Source organism: Chiloscyllium plagiosum, unplaced genomic scaffold (assembly GCF_037043375.1).
Source record: "Chiloscyllium plagiosum isolate Xiang-an unplaced genomic scaffold, Cpla_swu_hap1 HiC_scaffold_45, whole genome shotgun sequence".
Taxonomy (NCBI): Eukaryota; Metazoa; Chordata; class Chondrichthyes; order Orectolobiformes; family Hemiscylliidae; genus Chiloscyllium; species Chiloscyllium plagiosum.
Genome location: NW_028270183.1, coordinates 91,085,899 through 91,109,363, shown reverse-complemented (window position 1 = coordinate 91,109,363; position 23,465 = coordinate 91,085,899). Strand labels below are relative to the sequence as shown.

The 23,465-nt window shown below is 44.0% G+C and overlaps 1 non-coding gene across 1 annotated transcript; it reads left to right on the top strand.

Annotated features, from left to right (window-relative positions):
* The first annotated feature begins 560 nt into the window (after positions 1-560).
* On the top strand, positions 561-642 carry trnas-gcu (transfer RNA serine (anticodon GCU)). The gene has a single exon. It is a non-coding gene; the product is annotated as a tRNA-Ser (tRNA).
* Positions 643-23,465: the final 22,823 nt, after the last annotated feature.

Genomic DNA, 23,465 nt, shown 5'->3' with positions numbered 1-23,465 from the left:
TCTGGCACTGCACTCATTTTCCTTCTGACACTTGCTCACTGTGTTGCTGTGATCATACAGTGACTTGGTGTCACACAGCCAGGAAAATGATACAGATCAAGGTTTTTGCATTGTTGAATTCAATTGTCAGTTTAGCCTTATTTCGGATTTTGAAATTGTCTGTTGTGTACACAGATGCGTGTCAAAAATATCTGAGTGGAAGAAAGGTGTTCTGAATAATGACATTGAGCACTATGCACTCTCCTCCAGTCTGGAAAACAATTCCTCACAGACAACTTTACATCTCCTGCTGTCACGGGCTCTTCATTCCGTTGACTTCAAATCTTCACAGAATTCAACTGACCTTGTTACATCGTCATTTCTTCATTTTTGTTGAGATCACTGTGAGCAGAGTGTCACAGTGGGAGTGTGTTTGCCACACAACTCAGAGGTAAGACAATACTCTTGGAACCGTCCTGTACTATTTATCATTTCACCAATACCAGGGAGAAATATCTGCTGCTCAGCATAATTTACACAATTCACTTATTCATAATGTCAAATGTGCCCGTGATTTATGTGACGAGGTGGCCGAGAGGTTAAGGCGATGGACTGCTAATCTATTGTGTTCTGCACGCGTGGGTTCGAATCCCACTCTCGTCGTTGTTATCAATGATTTTCAATTTTGCTATTTTTGGGTGATCACAGCTGTCCAATGGTCTGTTTATATGCATCGACGCTATAATAAAATCTCAAAGAATAATTTGAGTCTGTTGCCTGAACTGCATTGAAATGTAGATTGAATTGGGACAATGAAAAGGAACGCGATTGTCTTTTCCAAGTCAAGTTGCTGTGAACTTTTATCGTATGAAAGAGATCCAGAAGAAACAAATAACGAGAAATGCGAAATGCATGTTGATGCATGCGATTCTGAATGAGTGTTTTGTCAGATGAAATTTGTAGCAGTTGGGTAGAAGTGATTCATCTTGGTGAAAAGAGCACAGAGAGACAGCACGAAACAATGGAGATAATTCAAAAGTGGCAGGGGATGGGTGTAGTGGCACCCGAGAACTGGCTGTAAATGCACAGTAGAGAATTACCGATGTGGGTGCCGTGCATGGGCACGGACAGACTTACACATTGGTCTCATCCTTTCCCTTGCTCTAGCCATTGGTGAAGGCTGGACATAAGACACATATAAACACAGGATGTGGGAAGCAAGCTCCCTCTCGTTATGCACACACTTGATGCATCATATTGAACTATGAACAACTGGAGAAGTCAGCAAGTTAACTGCAGGGACTGAATCTAAACTGTGTATCAATAACCGCAGATTTATGCAGCATAAACATGAAAACTGATTTGAAATGTCTTTATACGCATGTCATTAACAGACGGGTTCGTTCTAATACCCGTGTGGCTGAAAGACATCGACACCACATTTCAAGTTGGATGACAACATTACCAATTCTGTTCAGAAATTGAGATCTATTTGATAATTTGACACAGTGACCATGTTTAATTTAAATAATACAAACCAAATTCCCTCACGTGAAATAAAAGAGTGATTCCATTACAAACATTGTCCTTGCTAAGTAGCAGTTACTCAACATGAAAAATAGAATGTGATTTCTCGTGAGCATACGTCAATTAGCACGAGTATCTTACTTCTGATTGACTGCAATATGCACATGCAAAATAAGTTTTAAGAAAGAAGTCCTTTGGAAATAATGAGTCGGTGGTGATTAAAAGTAAGATTAGGTTCTCATGATGTGGATATTGCACCAATGGCTCCAGTGGTGGAAATGGTCAGTGGGCAGTATTTCTATGATGGTATAGAGGTATGTGATCTGCCAGGGATGGGAGCTCCCACCTCATCTGGAGCAGCGTCTGTTGACATGGAGCAGGGAGTATTGTGACATCAGTCTGGGAGTTCCAAGCACACCTGGAGAAGCTTTTATTGACATGAAGCCGCAGGGAGCATTGGGACATCAGACTGGTAGATCCAACTTCAACTGGACCGCTTCTATTGACATGGAGCAGGGAGCATTGAGACATCAGACTGGGAGCTACAACGTCAACGAGAGCCTGGGATTGGAGCTCCCATTTCATCTGGAGCAGCGTCTGTTGACATGGACCAGGGAGCATTGTGACATCAGACTGGGAGTTCCAACCACACCTGGAGCAACTTTTATTGACATGGAGCAGCAGGGAGCATTGGGACAGCAGGCTGGGAGTTCGAACCTCACCTGGAGCAGCTTCTATTGACATGAAGCAGCAGGGAGCATTGGGACATCAAACTGCGAGATCCGACCTCGTTTGGAGCAGCTTCAGTTGACATGGAGCAGGGCGCTTTGCGAGATCAGTCTGGGAGCTCCACTCTCACCTTGAGCTGCTTTTAATGACATGACGCAGCAGGGAACATTGGGACATCAGACTGGTAGAGCCAACAGCAACTGGACGTTTTCTATTGACATGGAGCAGGGAGCATTGGGACATCAGGCTGGGAGCTGCAACTTCAACTAGAGTAGTTTGTATTGACATGGAGCAGCAAGGAACATTGGAACGTCAGGTTGGGAGCTCCAACCTCTCTTGGAGCAGCTTGAATTTGCATGGAAGAGGAGGGTGTATTGGGACATTAGGCTGGAGGAAAGGGTATTCAACTATTTTAATCTGAAGTAAAATAGGTTTCAACCCCTCAGGTGTTAACTGATTTCTGAAGATTCTGTCATGGGAAAATAAGTAATTCATTAGATATTAAAGACAAGTCCTGCAAATATTCAACTCAGGAAAACGCATTGGTACAGAGAGAAATGGGAATGATGTTTCAAGTCTTTGACTTTTCTTTTCTGGCCGACTCTGCACTAGATTACATCACCAGAAGGACGTTTTCACTCATTTCATGTCATTCAGTTTCCTGCAAATACGGACAGGTAGTGAACATAATCTAAATCTGAAAATTAATGGGAATATGCAATGTTGTGATTAGACTGGAGTTTATCTCTAATTATGGTGAAAACGAAGCAAAGTAAGTTGCAATTTCCTTGATCAGCAGTGACCTCATTGATTGGCTGATCAATTTTTTAGGACAATGTGAAGTGAATCATTGATGGTGATTCTCTTTGTTCTTCGCTCACCTTGTGACTGTTACTTTTATTGCTCCTGTCATTGTTAGCATCACAGCTCTGTAGCGTGTAAAATCTCAGCTGTGCATCTGGCCAGTGGTACAGCCATTCGTATAGGGTTATCAAAGTTAAAAATCACATGGCATCAGATTGTATCGAACTCGCATATTTGGAAGCACCAGTGTTCCATGCACTGTTTCTTCATCAGGTGGTTGTGAACTGTTGGACTCTAATATGGCTTTGTGAATTTTTTAAATTTGTCCACCCCAGTCCAATACCAAAACATCCAAGTCATGGGTACTCTCGACACCACGAACAGTCGGTTAAAGTCCAGATGATCTTCCACAACATCGCGCATATTGACACACGCATCACGTTTCTGCAGAAAGCTAGTGTTTCCAAATAAACCTGCTGGACTATGTCCTGATGTTGTGTAATTTTTAACTTTGTCTACCCAACTCAAACACTGGCACTTCCATATCATAGAGAACATCAATCATGTCGCAGCGCTGTCAGAGAAGGCAATCCTGGAATAGCCTCACACATTGCTCATAGGTACGTTTCATTTTCAGAAACCAACCCACTCAATCGCTGCAGCTCCTGTGTATGAAAAGCACAGAAAAGAAATAGCTGAGACTCAGTTTTGACAGTTCTTTGAAACTCTTTGGGAAGTCGAATCAGAGGAGAATGAAGGATGAACTGTCCGACTGTGTAGAGAGAGGGAACGCACTTTTACCTTCATTCAAGGGCTGGGGTATTGATTGATTTAAGGCATTAAACAGATTCCTGGTAGAGCTGCGCTCTCTGCATCAGGAACAAGAACTCCTGATTTCCTGAACGGTAATGAAATCCAGTCCACTCAGTCAAAGCGCCGAATACTAACTACTAGACCACCAGGGATGAGGGCAGAAGCAGTTGCACAGTTTCTTCATAACGCGGTTTTTGGAATTATGTCACTGCAGATATATTTGCCCTCAAAAATGATTGAATTATCGAATGTTTACAGCACAGAAATGGGTCCCATCATCTCACTTCCCAGCACTTGGTCTGCAACCTTGAACACTCTGACGTTTCACGTGTTCATTTCAATGCTAATTTTTTTGGAACGTTTTAATCTCATAAGACACAATAAATTGGATTGAAGTTTGAGATGGGAAAAATGTGTTCACACCCGGTCGGGGAACTGAATCCCATTTTTACCCACAGGCTGAAGCACGCAGACACATTTCCCCAAGAGTGATACAGGCCTCGGGAGAAAACAAGCAGAAAGTAACATTTCACCCACTTGACTGATGTTGTCCCATTTCAGACTTCAACACTAGCAAAGAAAGGAAGCATTCAGCCCCTCCCGTCCCAGTGTACCTTGCCCATTCTTTCCCCATCTCTCTCTAGTATATACTGTCTCACCTCGTTCTTGCTGGCAAACTGGATCACTGCTCACGCGCGTTTTTTCCCTGTCCTGGCGAACCGTGTTCCTCAAGTTATTGGAATTAAAAACAGGAATGGGCTATTTCAAGCACTTTTCTAGTTTACAAGACCAGTGTTATCATCACTGAGCCAGCACATTGCCAGCTCATTAGAGAAGGTCTCGTACATCAGAAACTGAAATTCAACAGATGATTAGATAGCCTCAGTATTGTAAACCAACCAACAAGACCGGAATGAAGCCGATGGGACCATGCACAGAAGGATGGCAGAATAGAATGACGAATCTCATGGTGTCCAGGGTGATGTTAACAGAAATCCTCCCTGGTAGTATAGTGATGAGGATTCAATAATTTCACTGTCTTGGCTTGTTAAAGGTTAACGTTTACAGTAATCAATATGAAATACTGCCTGATCTTTCCAAGCAGAATGATGTTGTGCAGTATTCCGAATCGCTTCCCTGCATGTTAGAGGTCCACATCAGCAATGTCAGCTGCAATTGCCTGACGTTCAATCAGTTTAAATCAAGAACGGAGAGGGCGTCACTAAAATGGAAGGGGAATGGTGGTTTGTGAGAGTTAACTGTATGCCTAGTGGAGTCAGGTTTAAAGTAGATAATGAATATTGGTTTTCCTGTTTACCTTGATATACTGACCACTCCGGATCAATTACCCACATTGTCTGCCCTTTGTGTGATGTTCTTTGTACATTTCACCTCGGTTCAGTTTTCCGGGGTCCACGCATTTTTAATTTGGCACATTTTACTCAGGTCGGTTTTGCAGCATCATATTTAGGCCAACGTTTTTAGGAACAGAAAGACACCATTCAGACCATTAAGTCTGTTCCTGTATTGAATGGTTTCATGTCAGATCTGATAACCTTGAACTGCACTTTCTTGCCTTTCTCCATAACGCTTGATGTCTTTGCTGTTTGAAGATCTGCCGATCTCAGCCTCATTACACCGAATGACCCTTCCTCAACAGCCTTCTTGTACAAGAAAGTCCTCGGATCCAGAACTGTCTGAAAGAATAAATGCTTCCTCATCTCTGTTTTAATTGTGAGATCCGCATTATAATACGAAGTTAAATATCACACAACACCAGGTCATAGTCCAACAGGTTTAATTGGAAGCATTAGCTTTTGGAGAGCTGCTCCTTCATCAGGTGGTTGTGGAGTTCACAGTTGTGAGAAACAGAATTTATAGCAAAAGCTTACAGTGCGATGTAACTGAAATTATATATTGAAAAATACCTTGATTATTTGTTAAGTCTGCCATCTGTTAAGATGACTATGTTAGGTTCACTTCTTTGTTATGTGATTCACAAAACTTTATTTTAATAGTTACATTCTTAGGTAAACTTTAACAATTAGTGTCAGTCCAGATAATATATTGACGTTGATAGTTCCTGTGTGCTGTGTCCGTGCCATAATGTTTAGACTGACGGTAATCTAAAAAAATGCTGCAAGCAAGGATGCTTTGAGGCATGGTACATTGGTGAAACCGAGCAGAGGCTACAGCAACGGATGAATGGGCACTACACATCTATCAACAGACAGGTGTGCCCCTTCCCGGTTGGAGAGCACATCAATGGTCCAGGACATTTCACCTCGGCCTTTGGGGTGACAATCCACCAAGGCGGAATTCGGAGCAGGCAGCATCTAAAAGTGCCCGAGCAGAAGCGGATAGCTAAGTTCGGTACCCATGAGGATGACCTCAACCGGGACCTTGGATTCATGTCACAGTACAGGTGATCCCATTGCACTATCTACACACAGAGACCCTCCTACACACACACACACACACACACACACACACACACACACACACACACAAACACACACACAAACACACATACACACACACACGCATACATACGTTTGTGGGGTGAATTTGTACTTGCACAGTTACATTGTAATTTGCTCAAAAACTACATGAATCCATGTCAGCCTCTGTTCACTCATTTATTAAAATTAAAATCAGTCTAAACATTATGGAAAAGACAGCAGCACACGGGGGCTGACACCAATTGTTCAAGTTAACCTGAGAATGTAACTTTAAAATAAAAAGTTTTGCGCTTTACAAATGAAAGAAGTGAAGTGAAGCTAACATGGTTATTCTAACAGAAGGGAGACTTAGCAAACTATCATGGTAATTTTCAATGTATAATTTCAGTTACATCACACTGCAAATTTGTGCTATAAATTCTGTGCTTTATAACAGTGTACTCCACAACCACCTGACGAATGAGCACCAGTCGGAAAGCTCGTACATCCAATTAAACCTGTTGGACTGTAACCTGGTGTTGTGTGATTTACAAGTTTGCTCACCCCAGTCCAAAACCGGTCTCTCCAAGTCATTCGATACGAGGCGCTCTGGTTACAGAACCAAACTTTCTGCATCCAACTTTTTAAATCCTTGAAAAAAACTGTATGATTCAATTAGGATCATTTTTTGTAGTACTGAGTCTGAGCAGGCAAAAGCAACTGATTTCAGCGTTTCTTCCCATTTGATTTCATCTCCGATATGAAATTCTCACTGACTCTGACAGAACTGCTACCTTTGCTGTTTTGTAATGTCAGGAATTCATGTTCAATTTAAGATTTTCATAAGGAGCAACAAATCTTTTTTCCCTGACTGGAAATCAACATTGGGAAATAGCATTGAGACAGCTGAATTTCAGCACTTGTGCACCAAGGAAGACATATGCAATGCTTACAACTTTTCTTGGTGACTTTGTTTTTGCCTTTTTGGTTCAGTTGAAAAATGATAGTCATTGAGTTTTTAAAAGCGTGGCGAGAGGCCCTTCAGCCTATTGCATCAGTATCAGTCATCAAATTTCTAGTTTATAAACACAGGTTCCAGCACGTGACTCATCGCCTGGTGTGTTCTAAAATTCCAAGACTTCAGTTAAATTGTTATTCAATTTCTTAAGTGCTTAAGGGGAACAAAACATCTCTGTGAACGAACAGTTCTGAAAGACAAACTCTTTCTCAGAGCCGTTTGTCAGTTTTCCTCAAAATACGGAAAATGTTTCTGTACTCACATCTGAATTACTTTACCCTGTTTCTTCTTCAGGTTACTTCTTCTTTCTATTAAATGGTTTAGATTCGAGTACAGACACATGGTGCATGTTGCAGAAGTCATGTGTTTGTACTTTCACTGACACTCTGTCTCGCCGGGAGCTGCAGTCCTTCCCCACGCTGATTCAGATAGCACTGTCCTTCCTGTGACATGTCCCATGGAGAATGGAAGGACAGGCATTAATATGCTTCACTTGGGAACGGAGCGACAGTTTTAAAACATTTACACTGCCCCAGCGAGGAATTGAGCTTCTATCTCCCGCATAACATGTTTCGACACTAACCACTAAACTACCGAGGACAACAGTTGCAAAGGAGACCCCTCAGCCCGTTGTGGCTCCATTTGTCAAAAACATCTGCTTTACGACCCGAATCGTTTAACCCACAGACTTATAAGTATTGGCAGAACATATTCACATCTGAATATTTCTGCCCCTCTGACCCTCACAGACAGTGTGTTCCAAATTCCAACACCCGCCAGCCTATACCGCTTTTCCACGCATCTACTTAAACCTTTCTGTCTTTCTCATTAAATTTCAATGTATCAACGGTATCAACGTGAAAGTATATGTTAGATTGTGCAATGCATCAGTAAAATGGGATGTGGGACGGAAAAGAGAGTTAGGGAGAGTGGGAGAAGGAGACATTTTCCAGCACTTTTGGGTTTAAATCCTGATACATGAAACGCAGGAACATCAGAGAAGGTGATTCGATGGAAAACACCTCGGAGAATATTATCATGTAAAAACGATTAATTTCTTCCCGTGTTTCACCAAAAGTAAACCTTTGAGAGAACTAACAGCCATGTCGTGGATTAGAGCCGAGGACGCTGTAATCACAACGCAGAATACGAACTACTAAATAGTTGCAGCACTCCAACAGAGCACTTTTGCAAACTGCCGCCAGTATTGTAGCAGAGGAAATGTCAGGGAGAATGTACAATATCAGGCCTTAGCGACAGGCGTGTGGGAACTCAGAATGGGCTGAAACTTTAACTTTAACGTTCTCAGAGACTGTGGAGTTTCCATGAATGAGAGTATTGGAGAATGAGATTAATGAAATATTCCAAACTCCTGGGACAGCGCAGGATATTATTGAAACATATGTTTCAATAGCATTATTGTTTAACATCGGCTACTTCATCACTTTGCCCACACAAGGCACGACCCAACTGCTGCCGGCAATCACACTTAATCTGAGTTCCAGACCCGAAATCGTAGAAACGGTGTGAAGCAGCCACGAAGATCCAATGGCAAATTGGGATGGAATGACAGAAGAGAGGCGCGTGTATTTCCGAGGTTGGGATTTCTCCTGGTCAAAAGCGGGACGGAATGGAATACTTGCCAACATTTACAGTATTATAGCCATAAGTAGTACATGTTGCTGAGACAGCCGATTGGCTCTTCTAAAGGGTGTTGAGACTTTAACTTTGAGATGGCAAGGTTCGAAACTTCGTTTTCCGATTTGGATCAGTGTTTTTGACATTGGCAATAGCAGCTGCTTTTGCTCGCATCAGCTCAGAATCCGCTTCTTGTTCCCAGTAAATACTGCAACCTGGAGAAAGTGGCGTTGTGGTTTTGTAATAAACTAGTCATCCTTGTGGACTCAGACACGGAACTGGTAATGCTAAAGTTCGACGAATAAAACCTGGAATTAAAGCCTGACCTTAGGATCAGAGATCATGACTTTAATTTCCTGCAATCCCATTCATGCATGTCCCTTATGCATGGGATGCTACTATCTTTACCAAATCCTGCCTACTTGTGACTTCAGCACCAGGACAACATAGCTGACCCTTAATCCGAGAATGCTGATCGTGTGGCGAAGCAGGCCATTCGGCCCTTCCAGTCGACATCATCCCTCCGAAGCACATCCTATGAGACCCACATTCCATACCTATTCCTTTCCTCCTTCATTTCTCATGGCTGATCCCAGTAACCTGCACCCATTCAGACTGTGGGAGGAAACTCACACAAACAAGGAGAGAATTTGCAAACTGCACACAGTCACACGAGACTGTGATAAAATCCATGTCTCTCATACAGCAAGACAGCAGCGAATCAGGAAGAACAACAAATGCTGTCCTGGTCAGTGACATCCACACCCTGTGGGTATATCAGGAAAAATATAAACACATGCACAACATGGACAACGGGACTTGCGTCTGCGTGGACATGATTTGAACCAATCGTTCCCCCTTGGGTAGATACAAGGACACCGATATCACAGAGAAACCAGGGAAATGCGAGATTCAATTGACTGCTGAAGTGGAAACTCATTTATTCAGTCAAACTGGGGACAGACTGTTCAGCAGTCCCGTGTGTGGAAAGGGGTGAGTGAGCAAATGAACCTCCGGAGCAACTAGCAAGATTACGTATCCGAGAAGGAGATCAACTAAACTGTCAATGCTGCTGTTTATCACAAACATCTGCCATTTCGATAGACTCAAAGTCATAGACTCACACAGCATGGAAACAGGCATTTCTCTCCAACCAGTTCATGCTGAACATCATGCCAAACTAAAAGAGTCGCATCTGACGGCTGCTGTAACTGCTGAGTCTTAATAATGCCCTTGTGATATTATTACTGCACTGTTAATAGGAATGTCCAGATATAATTCTGTGGACACGTGTTCAAATCCTGGCATGGCAGATGCTGGAATTTTATTTCAATAAATACCTAGAGCTGAAGAGTATAATGATGATGTTGAATTAGTTGTTGTAGATCTGATTCACTGATGCCTGTCAGCGAAGAAAACTGCCATACTTATCTAGTCTGGCTGGGATGTGATTCCAGATCCAAAATATCGTGGTTGATTCTGAACTGCTCTATGGGCAATAAATAATGCACTGGGCATGAATGAATGGCTTTTTTAATCCCACTGAAACTTTCCAATTCATTTATCGATCCAAATATTCTGTAAATGTTGTAAATTTCCTTTTATTCATTACTGCCTCAGGAAGTGAATTGCACACATGAACCATCCTCTGTTTAAAAAAGCCTCTCATGCCTTATTTTAAATCTCTCTCTTTTCACCTTAAACATTTGCCTTCTCATCTAAAGGTCCACCTCATTTGAGAAAAAGACAGTTACAGTTAACTCTATCCGAACTCTCAATAGTCTCTACCTTTCTATCAGGTCATCTTTCAACCTCGCGTGTTCGAGAGAAAATATTCTCAGCCTATCTCGCCTTTCATTATGACTCAAACCTTCCCCACTAGCAAAATGGTGGTATACCTCTTCTAAACCTACTCCAGCTGAACAATTTCCTTGCGATTATTGGGCGACAAGAATTGGATGCAGTATTCCGGAAGACGCCTCACACAATGTCCTATTCAACTTCAACATAATGTACCAACTCCTTCGCTCAAAGGACTGAGCAACGAAGGCAAGATGACATATTTTTAACCATTCTGTCTACATGTGAAACAAACTAAAAAGAATGAGGTACCTGCATCCCCGGCCTCCGTGTTCCACAACACTATGCAACTCCCTATCACTAAAAGTGAAATTGGAGTAGCCTTTCACGAATTTTTGAAGGAGATTGCATAAGAAATCAAGTGGTCTCGAGGGGTTAGATATACATTCTGTTCTTGACCGCAGGTGGGAATATAAGAGCAGGGAAGTGATGCTGGAACTTTAGCAACTGCCTGTTTAGAGAAGAGTCAGAGGACCGGCCACAAGTCTGGTCATTGCATTAATCTTTTTTTATTCGGAGGAATGATAAAATAAAGGATGGAGGGCTGAAATAGACCATGTGGCCGATCACGTCTGGGTCAGAACTCAATCAGATCTTCGCTGACAATGCTCCAAGTCAGGCTGGCACGTTCCTTGGAGGGGAACCTGCAGATGGAGTCATTCGATGCATAAGTCCATTAGACAATAGAGCAGGAATTAAACCATTCAGCGCAGTGAGTCTGCTCTGTCATTAAATCATGGCAGATATCTTTCGAAACCCAATTCTCCTGCTTTCTCCCCATAAACCTTGATCTCCTTGACAACTACGCTGCTACATACCTCAGTCTTATAATCAAAGACCTGGCTTCCACAGCCTTATCTGACAATGAACCCCATACATTCACCACTTCCTGCCTGAATAAGTGTCTCTTATTACTTTTCACAAATGTCTTCCCTTTTCTCCAAGGCTGTGCCTTTCTGTTCTAGTCTCTCCTAAAAATTGAAACACCTTCCCAGCATCCACTCTGTCCAGGCCATTCACGATTCTATAAGTACCAATTAGACTTCCTCTTATCCTTCTAAACATCGTGGGTATAGACCCAGAGTCGTCAAACGTTCCTCATGTGCCAAGCTTTTCATTCCTGGGACCATAATCGTGAATCACCTCTGAACACACTCCGGGACCAGTGCATCCTTCCTGAAATTTGAGGACCAAACGTGCGCACAGTAATCCAGATGTGGTCTGACTAGACCCTTATAGAGCCTCGGAAGTGCATCCCTGCTTTTATGTTCAAGTATTCCAAAAATAAATGTCATCCTTGCAATTATCTTCCTAACTACAGATTCAACCTGCAAGTTCACCTGAGAGAATCCTGGGCTCAGACTCTCAAGTATCTTTGCACTCCAGACATGTGAACTTTCGCCCCATTTCGACAATAGTTCGTATCTTTATTCTTCCTGCCAAAGTGCATAGCCTCACACTTTCCCACAGTTTGCTCCATCTGCCATGTAATTTCCGACTCGCCCTACATGTCCATATCCTTCTGCAGCATCCCCGCCTTCTCATGCTACCTGTCCTTCTGTCTTTGCATTGTATGCAAATTGACACACATTGCCCTCAGGTATTTTATCTCGATCGCTAATGGAGAAAATGAAAAGTTGTGGTCCCAACACAGCCTTGAGGAACGCCACTTGTCACCAGCTGCCATCTTGGGAAGGATTCTTTTGTTCCTAATCACTGCATTCTGTCCTGTGAGCGCACCTTGCCACTGGCATCATTGGCCCTTATCTTATTCAGTACCCTCCTGCGCGGCAAATGTCAAAGGCCTTCATAAAGTCCAGACACATAACATCCATTGGCTCTCCTTGGTCTACGTTCCTTGTTACTTCTTCAAAGAGGAACTCTTCCAGATTTGTCAAACATGTCTTCCCTTTGATGAAACCGTGCTGACTTTGCGTTATTTTGACAGACACTTGCAAGTATTCAGAAATTTCTTTCAACGCAATGGATTCCAGGACGTTATCCACAACCAAGATTCGGCTGATTGGTGTGTAATTTTCCAGCTTTTGTGTGGTTTCTTTTTAAAATGGGGTGTCACGTTTGTGATGTTTTGGTCCTGTAGCACCCTTCCTGATTCTACCGATTCCTGAAAGTTCTCCACTAACGTATCCACTATTTCTTCAGTTGTCTACCTTATAACTCTGGAGGGTACTCCATCTGATCCAGATCATTTATCCACCTTCAGGCCATTCAGTGTTTCTTGCACTTTCTCAATGATGGCCACTAGACTCACATCTGTTCCCCCATTCTCTTGTATGTTTGGGTATAACTTATTTCTTCCACTGTGAAGACTGGCACAATGTAATTTTTCAGTTCCTCAAATATTTCCCTCCTCCCCACTACTATATGTCAAGTGTCATTTTCCAGTGGCCTATTGTCCACTTCTGCCTCTCTTCTGCGTTTATATGAATAAAGAAACAACTGCAGCCTTCCTTTATATTAGTAGTTAGCTTTCATTTAATCTTCTCCCTACTCATTTGTTTTGTTATTGCCCTTTGTGGGTCTTTATGAGCTTCCCAATGCTGATTACCCACAGCCCTTCGCCAAATTATATATTTTCTCTTTTGATTTTATGCTATCGATGACTTCCTGAGTCAGTCATGGTTGCCTCAATCACCCTGCACCATACCTCAATTTCCACAGGATGTGTCTCGGATGTGTCTGCTAAATTACTCTCAGACTGTCCTGCCATTGCATTTCCACTTTCCTGCTTTCTTGCTCGGGTCCTTTCTCACCAATTTCATCCAGCTTCTACCTCATGCCTCTGCAATTGTCTTTAATCAACTTTAGTACCGTTACTTCTGATTGTATATTCTCCCTCTCAAATTACAGGGTAAATTCAATTATGTTATCATCACCGCTTCCTAAGGGTTCCTTCATCTCAGCTCCCTTGTCACGTCTGCCTCATCGCACAGATCTAAATCCTGTATTGCCTGTTCCCTACTTGGCTCTACCACAAGCTGCTCCAAAAATCCATCGCGTCGACATTCCACAATTGAATTGAATTGAACTTACTGTCACGTGTAGTGAGGCACAGTGAAAAGCTTTATCTTGCGATCAATACCAACAGATCTCAGTGTTAAGTAGCATAGATGTATAAATAATATGTAATCATATACTAGTTTGGCCTTTGTGACTGTCCGGGCCGAGTTCACCACTCGCTGTAGACACCTCCGATCTTGAATGGTACAGGTGCCATACCAGGTACTGATACATCCAGACATAATAATCTCAATGGCGCACCTATAAAAGTTGGCTGATGTATTCGCAGTGGAGATTCAAGTGATCATCGATTTTTTTTAAATTTCGACCACCTCTAGAGAGATACCATCATCAGACATATATCCCTCTTCAGTCCCTGTTCACCATCCACAGGGACCATTCCCTGCAGCAAACTCTGTTGCACTCTGCCTTCACTCCCAACACCTCAACCAACTGGCCCCATGGAGTCTTCCCTCTGCATCGCTGATTTTGTGACACATAAATGCATAGAGCCTAAAAACCCGAGCAGGAATAGGCTGTCCGGCCCTTCAAGCCTAATCCGCCGTTCAATGACATCATTGCTGATCTTTCTAAAGACTCAAATACGCTTACGCGCCCTCTCACTGTATCCCTTATTTCATTTAATGTTCAAAAGAAGTATCGCTCTTAAAAAAAATTTGTTGCACGAGCGTCAACTTCTTCACTGGGCAAGGTATTCCATATATGAACATCCGTCTGGGTGAAGAAGATCCTTCTGAACTCAGTCCTAAATCTGCTCCCTCTAATCCTGTGGCTATGCCCTCCTGTCCGAATTTCACCCACAAGTGGAAGCATCCTTTATAATTCACTCTAATCTATTCTGTTCAATGTTTTATGTTTCAGTACGATTGCCCCATCATTTTTCTAAATTCCAAAGAAAATAATCCTAATGTATGCAGTCTCTCTTTATCGGCTAACCCCCTCAACTCCGGAATCAACCCAGTGAACCTCCTGTGCACCCGTTCCCCCACCAGTGCCAGTACGTTCGTTGTCAAGTACGGGGACCAAAAGTGCACACAGTACACCAAGGATAGCCTCGCCAGCACCTTGTACAGCTGCAACATAACACCTCTGTTTGAACCTTCATGAACCTACGTTACATCTGTCCAATTTCTATCGCGATGACCTGCTATTTCTTCCTTGATAATACACTCAAGCATCTTCCCCACTGCAGAACTTAAGCTAGCTGATCAATAATTCCCAATGTTTTATCCATCTCCATTTTTAAACAGTGGTGTCACACTAGCTGTTTTCCAATCTGCTGGGACTGCCACGCAGCCTAGTGAATTTGAAAATTGTCACTAGTGCACTTGCTGTTTCTCCCGCCATCTCCTTTAATACCCTGATATGCATTCCCTCACGACCAGGAGACTTGTCCATCCTCAGCTCCATTAGCTTGCCTGACACTACCTCTTCCGTAATAATGTTTGTTTCCAGGTCCTCACCTACATTTGTCTCTTTGCCACTTACTGGCATGTTATTAGCATCCTCCACTGTGAAGACTGACACAAAGTACCTGTTCAATGCCTCGGCCATTTCATCACATCACATAACTAAGTGTCCCTTCTCATCCTCAAAATTACCAACTTTTAGTTTAGCCACTCTTTTTTTCTTTTTATATTTATATAGGAACTTTTGCTATCCGTCTTTGTATTCTTTACTAGTTATTTTTGCTCATCTTTAATATTTTCCCAATCTTCCAGTTTCATGCTGTTCTTGGCCGTTTGGAATGCTTTCTCTTTCACTTTGATAGCCTCCCTTATTTCCTCAGACACGCAGGGCAGATTATCCCTTTACTTACAGTCCTTCCTTTTCACTGGAATATACTTTTGCTGATCAATTCCACAAAAAAATCTTTGATGGAAGTCCTCCACTGCCCGATATCTGTCCCACCATATAACCTTTGTTTCCAGTCTACTTCCGCTAGGTGTTCTATTGTTGTGCCCCTGCACATGCACAGGACATTGGTATTGGATTTTATCTTCACACTCCCCATCTGAATTCCAAGTTCTGCCATACTGTGATCACTCGTTCCAAGAGGATCCCTAACTATGAGATCATTAATTATTTCTGTTCCAATACGCAGGACCAGATCGAGGGTTGCTTCATCTCTTGTCGGTTCCATTGCATACTGTTCAAGGAAACTATCACGGGTACACTCAACGAACTCCTCCTCAAAGGTACTGTGACTGAGCTGCTTCGACTAAGCTACAAGTAGATTAAAATCCCTAATGATAATAGCCGATTCATGTTTACAGGCATTGCTGATTTCTTTGTTTATTGCCTTCACCAATGTGATGTTATTATTTACTGGCCTAGAGACTGCACCTATCAGTGACTTTTTCTTCAGAGAAATTCTTCTTCCCATGCAAATTAATTCAAACTCATTCTCCATCGAACCTATAGCCTCTCTCCACACTGCCCTGATGTCGGCCTTGTATAACAGAGAGACACCATCTTCTTTACACTGCTGTCTGACCTTCCAAGTAATCTCGTACTCCTGGATATTGAACTCGCAGTCGTGGCCATCCTTTTGACGTGTCTCTCTAATGTCTATTAAATCATTTTCATTCGTGTTGATATGTGCCATTAGCTCTTCAACCATGTTACAAATGCGACGAGGTGATTTGCTTTTTGTTAGGTTTCTTATCCTTATGATTTCTGTAATAATATCTTATTTTGCTTGTTGTCTCTCCTCACCTATCCATTAATGTCTTCTCTCCTCTGTTTCCAAAGGCCCAACACGCCCAACACATGAACTGCATTTTACGCAATCCACTCTACTGCAATCACTGCTCGCAATGTGGTTTCCACTATTTTGGGAAACAAAGTTTGGACTGGGTCACCACACGGCAGAACATCTAAGTTCTGTCTTCAAGAAGAGTTACAGCAAACCACAGCGCGTGCTGGAAGCACACCACGTCAGTTTCTATTTGGGGAGTCTGCAGCCTTCCAGACCCCATATTAATTTATTTATTTAGAGCCTGAACTCTCCCTTGTCCTATCCCCCTATCCCAAACGCCATGCCTTGTTGTCACATGGCCTTCCATAACACATTCACGCATTTTAACTGGAAAACGCTGTTTTCAGCCTTTGCGCCTATAAACTGTTTAGCTTTGATACCCAATGGCACATTGTTACAGTAACAGTCCTCTACATATGGTTCGCCACGAACAGCCTCCATTAACAGGTATTCACCTTGCTAGCTAGATCATCATCCATTCCTTTGTCCAACTGTTCTTCTCTCTATTTGAACTCTATCCCTACCTATCGCTTACACCTTTCCCTCCCCAACCCCCACTATTTCTTCTGCAGATAGACCAACATTTTCCAAGCTATCGTCAGTTAAGAGAAATCGTCACTGGAATCTAAATGTTAACTCGGATTTCTTTTTTTTAGATGCTGAGTTTTTCCAGCACCATCTGGTTTTGGTCTGGTTAGAGTCGGATACTGTGAATGTTCGAAGAAGAATGACTGTGCATGGCCTAGTAGAAGAGTGATACTGTGCTTGTGCAATGATCTCCTGCACAGAAGACAGAACTGTTGAAAAGTTCTCTTGTGGGTAGTTCTGAATACAAGGTGAACAATCGGCATGAACTTCTTAGGTCGATGAAGACAGCAATCATTTCTGCCACAGTTCTCTCCTGGATGTGCTGAACAACAGAGAGAAAAGCAACCCTCGTGTCAGATGTGAACGGATTGGACTCCACGCAGGAGGTATAATCAAGTGACAGTTTTTCTTTCAGATAGAAAACGCTTTCTCACTGTAACAATGTGCCATTGGGTATCAAAGCTAAACAGGTTATAGGCGCAAAGGCTGAAAATAGCGTTTTCCAGTTAAAATGCGTGAATGTGTTCCATCCAGTGTGACAGTACAGTTGTGTATAGTTGTAAATAGGATAACTGGATGAATCACTTTACACATTCAGCTGGCGAACGGTCCTGTTGTGGGAAGACATCTGTATAGAACGCAGGAAAACGCACTGAGAGGTTCTTGATCTCGGGACTGAGACAATACTGGAGGTTTTGAGAGTCTTAAACGTGGACAAATCCCCAGCTCGGAGAGAAGTTATATCTTACGTTGCTCTGTGAGACAAAGGAGCAATTTTAGGGTTTCGGACCAATGTTTCACATTCCTCTTAAAATGGACTGCGCCCTGGGGACTGCCGCTGTGGGAATGTCCAGGGATACGGGCACAGACCCAGCAGCTGGTCTGGTTTACCTTTGGGCACAAATGTGGGTCATGTCAAGGAAAATGCTCATCCAAAGCTCACTGTGGATTAAGTGCTCTGTTCTGTGTGCCCTGTTAGTGATCAGTGTTGATGTGCAGGTCAGACCAAGAGTGATTATCCTGATGGTTGCAGCGAGCAGCTGGATCCCTCTGTGGTGTCTGGAGCTGTATCCTGTTCTGCGTGGCTGTCCTTATGTGGAGGCGGATCCCTCTTTCACTGGGTCGCATTCTGGTCTCCCTTGGAGCATGACAGCTGGCACCGTCGTGAGACAGACCAAGAGTGGTCCTTTCCATATCGGGGAGAGAGAATCTTTCGGCAGGGACTGTCTCCTTACATAGTGCCCAGTTTAAACTGGTGAGGTCGTTCCTGCCGTGGGGTGGACATGGCTGCTTTTTTTTGTTTGCTTTTCTTTTGCTGTACCCCCACACTATCGTCTAACTGCGGTAGTGCTTATTTTTTTCCCCAGCACCCATATTGTGTGTGTGCAGGTTTGATACACAGTGAAAGATTGAAGGTGCACGAATCTTTATTCCGTTTCCACAAGCAGGAAGATAAGAAGCACCCAAATACATCGCAGGTTTTAGCAAATCTTGGTATAAAGTGATCCTTCTACTAATGGCTTGAATGTAATCAAAGACAATTTCTTGTGTTAAGAGCAGTGCTGTGTCATTAGTTAGTTTTGGGGGTCCGGTGGCTGTGGGCATTGTTCGTTCCATTCGGACTTCAAATGGTGTAATTTCCATCGCTCGGTTTCCCTGTCCACTTACAGTGTGAAGCATCAGTGCCCGGCCGTCTGGCCAAGCCAGTCCTGTGACCCGAGTGATTTGAGGAAAGGTTTGTTTTGAGGGTGCTGTTCATTCTCTCCAATATTCCTGACGACTGGGGGGTGGTACAGATTGTGGTATCTCCTGGGTATTCCGAGTGCGTCACAGTCAACAGTAATGAGCTTTGCGGAGAAATTGGCACCATCCCCCGTATGTTTCTATGCACTCTGGGATATAAAACTCTTGAAATAACGTCCTGCAGGATACACTTTATCACTGCTCTGGCGTCATTTTTTTTTTTTGATGGGGAATGAGTCTACCCATTTTGAAAACATGTCGACAATAAATAGGTCAAATTTTTATTCCTCCTTCTGAGGTGTGAGGGCAGGATCAATTAGAAGGTGGGTGAATTGACCATCAGGAACTGGAATGTAGTCACGTTTGGCCATCGGTTTCCCAGCATTTTTCGGTAGACAGATGAGGCACTGTGACAGCAGAGCTAAGGCAGCTGCAGTGACCCCCGCTGCATACCAGGAATGGCTGACAGCATCTTGCCGGTGTGCCCGATTCCGTGTACCACCAGGGCCAGTAAGTGCAGGTGGGCTTTCAGTTAAAAGGTGCAGGGGTGGGTAAGAATCTGTAAGAACAGTGATTGTATGGCACTAATGCGGGCCCATGCGGCCCTCTCTTCTGGCGTGGCAGTTTGCTGTGCTGTTGGGACTGCAACGAGAGAGTCAGAGGACTCTGGAGTTTTCACCACCGTGGGGGTCTGCAGGACATAAGTCGCAAGGAGTAGTGCCGATTCCCGGGTGGCTGCATCAGCTGAGGCATTTGCTTGGTTGACGGGATCGGTGGCAGAGTTATTGGCGTCACATTTTATAATGCGACAGCGGCGGGTAGCAGGCCTGCTTGTTGGATGTTGGCAACGGGTACAGCATGTTGGCGTGGTCTCCCTGCAAAGCTGATAAACATCCTCTGTTTCCATATTGTGCCAAAGTCCTGAACGACTCCAAAGGCACATCTGGTGTGTGTGTAGATATTGACTGTCCTGCCCTGTGCCAGGAGGCAGGCTCTGGTGAGAGCAAAGAACTCTGCCGCCTGTGTGGACACCCCATCTGGTAATGCAGCTGATTCGAGAGTGGTGATGGGGGTGCAAATGGCTTGGCCTGCTATTGTGTATTTGTCAGATGGCCGGAAAGAGCCGCTGGTGAAACGAATCTGGTCCGGGTTTTCTCAGACCGGTCAGGACACTTGCTGAACCAGGCGAAAGTGAGGACTGCAGATGCTGGAGATTAGAGTCAAGATGAGAAAGGTGCTGAAAAACACAGCAGTTAAGAAAGCTTCCGAGAAGCAGGAAAATTAACGTTTCTGGCAGGATCCCTTTGTCAGGAATGCTGAACCAGGTCCAAGAAGTTGTGGTTGTCTGCAGAATCAGGTGTGCGGAATTAGGGTGGCGGGGTTCCAAGCTAGAGCGCGGTGTAGGGAAAGGTATGCCTCGATCATAAAGCGACCTCATGACCAGTTCTCTGAGTTGTAGAAAAATGTTGGATTGCTGCTGCATTAAGCAGCAGGGAGAGTGACAGTGGGTCCAAAACAGTACAGTGGTGATCGAGCACAATGGAGGTGGCCTTATCCGCTGTTATTGTGGCTGCTTCCACCGTGCACAAACATGCCGGCATTCTGCTCATAACAGATGGTAACTAAGCATTATAAAACGCAACTGGGCGACGGAGATCCCCATGAAGCTATGTTAAAATGCCAGACGCGAAACCTTCTGACTTGGTTGCATAAATATAGAAGCCCTGTGAGTAATCTGGGACTCCCAGAGCAGGAGTGAAGATTAGTTGTTGCTTCAGTTCAGTGAATGCCCGTTGCATTTCGGTTGTCCACTTCACTCTGGTTGGCTGTTTAGGGGAAGCTGCCTCCCACAGAGGTGCATCAATAGCACAATGGACAGGAATCCAGGGCCTGCAGTAGTTTACCAGCCCCAGAAACACTTGCTGCTGCCTGTTTGCGACAGGTAGGGGAATCAGGGCGATGACAGCCAATTGCTCCGTGGACAGTGCTCTGAGGCCATAGGAAAGGTCGCACTCCAGATATCAGACATTTTGCTGAGACAACTGCATTTTCTTGATAAACACCCTATGCCCATCCTGTGCCAGTCTGCAGAGCAAGGCCACCGTGAACTACTTGCATGCATTAGCGGAGGTGGAAGCCAATAGCAAGCCATCCGCATATTGGAGGAAGATGCTGTGGCATGGTAGGTGAAGGGTGGACAGTGTGAGGAATAACGCAGCAGCATAAACTGTGGGACTCTCCGAATACCCTTAGGAAAAACCAGTCTATGTATTTTGGCAGCCGCGATATGTAAAAACATAAAGATTCAGGGGGCAACTTAAAGGAGAATGAGGCTGAGCAAAGGTCGATTTCAAGAATATCAGCTGGAGGAGGCGGGGATACTAGTCAGGATAGCATTTGTGTCCGGGACTACTGGGAAGCAGGGAACAACAATGGCATTGACAGCCCTAAGATCTTGCACAAAACACCAGTTTCGTGATCTTCCAAGCTTTGGGATAGGTAAGAAGGGAGTGTTGCATGGACTGGTTGTGGGCAGGAAGATTCCTTGTTGAAAAGTTGATTCCATAACTAGTTTGATTCCCAATACTGCTGCCGGTGAATCGGGTATTGTTGTATTGATGGCAGGATTGTTCCCTGTCTGACAGTAACTGTATGTGTTTGGGAGGCCAATAGCTGGCCTGCATAGTTCTATTGCTGTGCCCACAGTGATGAGGTGAGATCACCTAATTAGAGTTGTCTCTCGGAGGAAGAGGCAGCGTCTGTGCCTTGTTTTGTAAAAGTAGCTTGTAGGAATGCGGGATCACAGCGCACACACAACTCACCATTCCCAATCAGTGCAAGCTCTACGAAGGGGTCTGTGTCTTGCCCAAACGGTGTGAAATGTATTGTTGGTTGTGCGACACGCCCTATCATGGTTGTGAGATCTTTGGGGTGCTGTGTATTCTTAATTATAAAGGGTCTTTGCAGGCCAGTGGAGCCTGCTCTGCGCTGAGTTGCACGTCTGCTGCAACACCCTGTGGTCTGACAAAGTATCTGCCAGTCATGGTTAGTGGGGAGTTGAGCTCCAGATGTGAGTCCATGAGTGGAGGATATGTTGATGCTGGAACCGGGGGGGTGGAAGCTGGACAGTGAAATTGACAGACAAAACGGCTTGGCAACAGCAACCACCAGAGAATGGCTGGAGGATGAAGGGGTAGTTGATATGCAGGAGCTTAGAGGGTCAGGAAAGACGAGGGTAGTTTCTGGCGGGCACAACCAGGCGCTTGAGCCATATACTAATCTCGCAACTAACAGCAGGGGAATTCCAGTCTGCTCTTGCAAACATCCTGCAGCCTTAGTGCACCGCCACTTCCCAGAAAGTGCTGAAAAGAGAGAAAGAAAGAATACAAAAAGAATGGGCCATGAAAAGTGAATTTCCCCAACCACATTCTCGATTAGATTACCTTTCCCTTCTGCCGTCTCCAGAAAAGAAATGAAAGAAATGGTAGAAATTTAAGAACATACGACATCGAAATTCATTGGAATAATTTTCCCATTCGCCAAAACTGAAAATAATGGCTAGTAGAGTCACTATAGAACTTTGTTTCACAACAGCGATGAAATAACGGTCTCTCTTCGGTTTCATTAAAAATTCAACTTGTCTGGAACAAAACAGCAGCAGCAGAGATGCTTGAGCCTACGATTTATCGTGTGGGCGGCGAGTACGATCATGACAATATGGACACTGATCTCTTTGAGAGAGTCTGCACTCTCCCACACCACAGTTAATCCTCCAAGTAGCAAATCCACCAGTTCTGTTTTTTTTTGTTTGTTTTGAACACGGCACTTAAACACGCTGCAGCTTTGTTGTTGGCCCACAGAAGTGGCAGTGGTTGGATTGGAAGCGACGCCCCCTTAGAGACTGGAACCTGGTTCCAGCGCCTTCGACCGCTCGGCCACGGTAACACCCGAAAGCGTGCCATCTATTTTCATACATTTTCAATTGTGCTCCTGCAAAACAATAGAAGTAAACTCACAGGGAAGGCATTCCGTAATCCCTGTCCTGCTCGCATCGCAGCTGGGATATGCCGGACTACAAGATCAATTTCGCAACAGATAAAGGTAGCCCATCAATCCACACAAAAATCAACGGAAAGTTGAATCTATCTTCTGAGACTCTTTTCAGCGACAAATGTATACGCGAGTGTGAGAATGTATGTTCCGTCATGATTTGATAAAATAACCATGACATTACTGGAATGTCGATTCTTGCTTTAGTAAATGATTTCGCCCATTGGTCGAAACAGATCAACTTTCACGTTTACACGGAACATGAAACACACCGTACGACAGGGAAAATGCACAAAGCTGAGCAGGCCGTGTTCCACATCATACCATGCAGCATAGTTTCAGTCACTGTGTCTGTTTTGCAGAATTAGCGTCACAAAGAATGTTCTCTGAAAAGCCGTGGTAGCAGTACAATCCGAGAAGACAGATCACAATGTCAGCATGCTCATACCTCGGTGCCAGTACGAGTTGGCAC